We start from the raw sequence: 5,987 nt of genomic DNA on the forward strand, positions 1-5,987 counted from the left end.
AACGTGATGACTGTAGTTAACAATGCTGTATGGTATATTTGAAATTTGCTAAGATAATGGGTCCTAAAAATCCTCATCACAAGAGAAAACGATTTTTTTGTTGTTTGTAATTGTATGAGGTGATGGATGTCAACTAACCTTATTGTGGTAATCATTTCACGATATATATGTATGTCAATCATTATGCTGTACACCTTAAAATGTTGTTTATCAATTATATCTCAAAAAAACTGGAAGAAGAAATAAAGACATGTTCTTAAAAAAAATGTATAGCACACTTCCTTAAAGTCTGTATGATTTGTTCTTCCCGTTTGATTCGTATGTATTTGCATTTTAAAGTTGTTTCATTTTTTTCCCAGAATAGTTTAAGATCTGGCAAAGCAGGTTGTTTTTGGTGAGAATTCATAAACCTTTTTAAGTCATTCAGAGCTTTTTCCAGATTTCCTGTTCTGTGTTAAAATTTGTCCGCACTATAAAGTGTATCTCGTAGTTGTGAGGTTTGCTTCAAGGCCTCTATTAATGACATCTCTACTCTGTTTCTTCATGCTTCTTCTGAAGTTTCAAGGCCAAAAATTTTAAAGTATTGTTTTTCAAGATTCAGCTCAAAGCCCTTTCTCAGGAAATGGATGGGTTTCTCTACTGGTTGTCTCTATCGTTCCTTGCGGTTTGGCTAGAAGCCTTGGTCTCCAAGCCAGGGTCATGACAGAATCTTGGATCCTACCAGTGCATTTGGAAATCTGAAATCCTTCCTGAAGATGGGAGCCTTCTCCACGCCCTTCTTGCCATGTTTCCCACCATCTGCCGCTCACACAGAAAGGTGATCCCTGGATGCTTCTCCCAAACCCTCCTGCAACCTCAGGGCTGCTCGGGGCACCCCCCCACCCCGCCCCAACACACACACACACACCACACACTCTTCATCCACCCTCTTTCAGAGAACAGTCCCTTTTGACTAAACTCATTGGAGATTCAACTCTCAATAAGCTAAGAGGAAGAGAAGAAGGTGGAATGTAGCATAGAAAAGAGCAGGGAGGGTGGTAAGAGAGCCAAGCTTCTGTTCATCCTTAAAGCACTGGAATCTCAAGTAGACACATCACATCAAACAGAATCTCATGACCTGTCAGCCTAGAACACTTCTCATACCCCTTTTTGGGGGCTACTCTATTTCTATTAGTGTAGCCAAAAGGGCAGCTATTTTTCCGGGGGCATATCATCTCCTTGATAACAACTGATCTTTCCCAGAAGCCATTCTCTCAAGTGTATTTTATATGAGATGCAGCGAATCAGTTGTTGACAAAAATCTCTCCCATCCTATGTGTTTCCATTATATATGTATATATATGTTCTTTCATAATATGTTTTATTTATTATAACATATTTATTTGAAATAATTTATACATCCTTTTAAATTATATTCTACATACTATATAAAATTAATGTTATATATTACATATTGGGTTGTCGGAAAAGTCATGACATATTTTTTCTATGTTTTTTGTTGCAAAAATGAGTCATGACTTTTCCGACAACCCAATAGTATAAATATTTGTATGTAAATATATTATAAAATACTTAACTATGACATAAATATTGTAAAATATTTATATCAATATATTACAATTTTTACATATTATAGTGATATATTTTCTATATAATATATAAAAGTAACATTCTATCACATATTACATAATATTCTATTATATACTATACATAATTTATATGTATCAGTAATACATATTGTGTGCTTCTGTTATTTCTTTAACCTAAAGACTTTATATTTTTCACAATTCAATTATATTTTATGAGATTTCTTGCTTTTCCAAAGCATAAAGAACTATTTGGAGCCTGTCTTTATCATTTTATTTATTTTTGGTTAATATTCCAAGCTAACAATTTTAATTTTGGAGTCTTCTGTCTCTGAAGTAATAATTTCTAGCTATGTGGCCTTGGAAAAGCTACTTAATCTCTCTGCCTCTGCTTTCTATAACATTTATTTGTTGTAAGGGTTAAATGAGATAAACCAAGATACACCCCAATGATGGTGCTTGGCAAACTGTAAGCTGGTAATAAGCGTTAATTATACTGTATGATTGCATGGTCATTCTGCGAGCCCTTCTCCACACCACCCTGACACATTCATGCCGGAACAAATTTATCTCCCAAGTCTTCCTTATAGATCTTCTGGGCACAGTGACTCAAATCCCAGCTAGTCTTGTTTTGGACTTTAGCTTTTGGAGTCAGTCCAGCTATTGTATCTCTTATTTGTCAGAAGCTTTATGGATGGAGAGCACTAGACTTGTCACCTGTTCTTTTTCTTTTGGCATAGATATGAAGTCATTAGAACCAAGAAAACGAAACCACCCTTGTTATAGTTCCTGAGAAAGAAACTCAGTAAATTATTTGAGTAAGAATAGTTCTGTCTCCTGTTGTCACCTTCTTGCTGATCTCACTAAGACTCTTGGCCCCGAGCCTGATTCACACAAAGAACATTTTCTGATCAAAGAGAGGGAGAGAGAAGAAAAGAGGCAGGGCTGTATCGCATGTTCTCAAATTGTCAGCATGTCATTTCTTGCCTGTCACATTTATATAGCACTGTATTTTCAAGTTACCTTTTTTAACACAGCTAAGTGACACTGGAACACTTAAAAACCACAACAACCAAGAACAAAACTAACAAACAAAAAAATAAATGCATGTTTCCATAAGGAGAGTGTGGAGAGGGTTGTTATTTGTGTAAAAATAACCATAGAGAAAAACATGGGAAAAATTCAAACTGCAAGTTGTGCTTTTATTTATTTATTTATTTATTTATTTTTAGCTGAGCCATCCTGCCACCTGTTGGCAGCTCAGCCACAGCTCAGCTCAGGCTGGGAATCAAACGCTGTTGCTCAGAGCTGGCACTCTTGAGCGAGCTCTTAACCAACTGAGCCACTCGACCGGCCCAAGCTGTGCTTTCTTTACTCAGAAAATGAATAAATATTGGGTCATCAGGAAAGTCACGACATATTTTTCTATGTTTTTCAATGCAAAAATGCGTCATGATTTTCCTGACGACCCAATATCTGAGAGAAGGCACCTTTCTGCAGCCAACCCAGTCTTATCCCGAAACCCAGTCATGAGCAGCAGAGGTGGTTTTAAATAGTTTCCTTCATTTAAAAAATTATAAACTTGTTAGTGATTGTTTCCTTTATTTTGTCTGTATTTTTCTGAATGGCAGAGGGGAAATTCAGGGACACTGAACTCAGAATTAATATTTTGTCCATCCATCCACCTGTCTCTATTCGTTCATTAATTCACTGAATCAATATTGATTCAGTTTCAACCATGGGTCAGACATTGTTCTGTGCCTCTAAATGTTCGAATATAATACAAATAAAAATAAAGACAGCCAACATTAATTATCCTTAACTATGTGCCAGAAACTGTTTTAGCTGTTCTATGTGTACTATTGTGTTTAATCTCTGAAACACTTTTATGATATATTTTGTGATTATCCCCATTTTAGAGATCAGGAAACAGACTCAAAGGGATTAAATAACTTGCCTAAGATTGCACTCTAGAAAGCAGTGGGTCTTTGCTTCAAAAATGGTAGTCTGGCTCCAGAACCAGAAATTGGACTACAGTGAGGTGAGCGAGGCACCTCAGGTATAAAATTTCAGGAGACACTTGGTTCTCAGGGTGGAATAAACGCTCACCCTGTACTTCCATGACCTTGAGAGTGTCTCCTTCAGTGATGTGCCTTAGGTGCCTCACTCCCCTTACCCTACCTTGTTCGGGCCCTGTCCAGCATCTATGTTCTTAAACTCTGCCCTTCACAGATTAACATTCTCTACAAAATGATACTATGGGATAGAAACGTCACACTGCCCTGAGCTGGCATTGCTGTCACACAGACTGTGTAGTTAAGGGTTGAAGATACTGTAGGAATAAATAAAGTCATAATATAAGCTTCACACATTGCAGTTGGAAAGCTATTTATGAAGCATCTGGACTACTTTGGCATAGAGTCATCAAATCATTTGATAGCCCCAGAACTGGAACGGGATGTAAGTTAATCACTTGGTAAAACACCTGTGTTTTAAAGAAATCGAGGCCTAAAAGAATAAAATAAGTTTTACAAAAGGACAGAGCCAAAATTAGCAGAAATGAAACTAGATCACTAATTTCCTAATTCCTAGTTTCATGAAGTATCTCTAATTGTGTATTAGTGTCCAGTGAGAGAAGAAGAGCTACTAAGAAGTATATAAATATATTTCTTACAGGAATTTGATTTTAAGCAATTGTGGGAGCTGGCTAAGAAACTCTGTGAAACTCTTGACTTCCTGCCTGATGCTGGAGCTTAAAATCTACAAGCAGGCAGTAGAGAAGGGAAGATGGGTGTGACGTGGGAGAGCGAGGACAGCTGGAACCATAGCACATTCTGCACACATCCCCACAACAATGGGCTGAAATCCAACTCAGCTCTTACTGCCTCCAACCTTGATGACGTGGGGGTCCTGCAGGAGGAGCTGGTGCCCTTCCTCATGGAGCTAAACATACACATCGCCCAGGATTCAGAGACACTGGGGAAGGATACAGGGGAGGTAGAGCAGTTGTAGGCCTGACACATCAACGGGTTGAGCCAGGAGATAAGCAACAGTGTGCCATGAGTCACAGAAACAACGGCCCTGCCATTCCAAGCATAAAAAGCAAAACGTTTGCTTCTTTTCCACTCTCCATATGACATGCAAAAATGTCTGTTGATGGGCCGGCCGAGTGGCGCGATGGTTAAGAACTGGCTTGGGACGCCAGAGGGACCCGGTTCGGATCCCACATATGAGGGCCAGTGACACTGCCCTCCACAGCTAAGATGCTGAACAACAGCTCGACCTGGAGCTGGGCTGCCATGAGNACACGAGTCTGTGTATATAACATACACTGATTTGTCAATGTGAAATATTTCTATCTCCAGTCACTGTTGACATTCTACTGGTCACCCACCAGTCCCACCCTCCTGTCCTTTCACAGGAAAATGTGTTTGTACAGCATCAAATGAGAAACGTATAGTGTCTCCAGCTTTTTCCCCTATTGACACAACCTTTTGAACAAGCCAGGAAGAATCCATTAGATCTTTAGGTGCCTCTGACACTACCATAAAGGTAGAAGAGTGAGGTGGGAGTGGTGAGAGATATATTGAGGGCAGCTAGAGAAAGAGAGATAAATGAAGATTGAGAAGCAATTTGGGTTGCACTTCGAATCAATTGACAGTATGATGAAGCTGCTTCAGAATGGACATCAGTCGCTCAAACGATCCAATTGGTTGAGCCCTGGCATGGGGCCCTGTATTATATCAGTATGGAGGAAAGTATACTAGATTCCTGTGGCTGCTATAACAAGTCATTCCAAACTTGGAGCTCAGAACAACAGAAATTTATGCTCTCCCATTCTGGAGACTTTGAAACCAAAATCAAGGTGCTGGCAGGACCACACTCCCTCTGAAGGCTGTAGGTGAGAATCCATTCTTGTCTTTTCTAGCCTGGTGGCTCCTGGGGTTAGTTGGCTTGTGACTGCATTACTCCAAAATCTGCCCATATCTTCACATGATCTTCTTCCTTGTGTGTCCCTGTGTCTTCTCCTTTTTTGTCATAAGGACATTGTCATAAGATTTATGGCTTATCCTGAACCCAGGATGATTTCATCTCAAGATATTTAACTTAATGAGAAATAGAAATAGTAGCTACATTGAAAGTGTACTACATGCCAGGCACTCTACACATATTTTGTCTAATTCTCACAACAGCCTTGCAAAGTTGGTGTTCTTAGTCCCATTTTACAAATGGGAAAATTGAGGCCCAGAAAAGCTACCCGCAGGGCTGGCCAAGTGGTGCGTTGGTTGAGAGCTGGCTTGGGACACCAGAGGGCCCCAGTTCAGATCCCATATATGAGGGCCAGTGACACTGCCCTCTACAGCTAAGATGCTGAACAACAGCTCAACCTGGAGCTGGGCT

Source organism: Hipposideros armiger, unplaced genomic scaffold (assembly GCF_001890085.2).
Source record: "Hipposideros armiger isolate ML-2016 unplaced genomic scaffold, ASM189008v1 scaffold_1298, whole genome shotgun sequence".
Taxonomy (NCBI): Eukaryota; Metazoa; Chordata; class Mammalia; order Chiroptera; family Hipposideridae; genus Hipposideros; species Hipposideros armiger.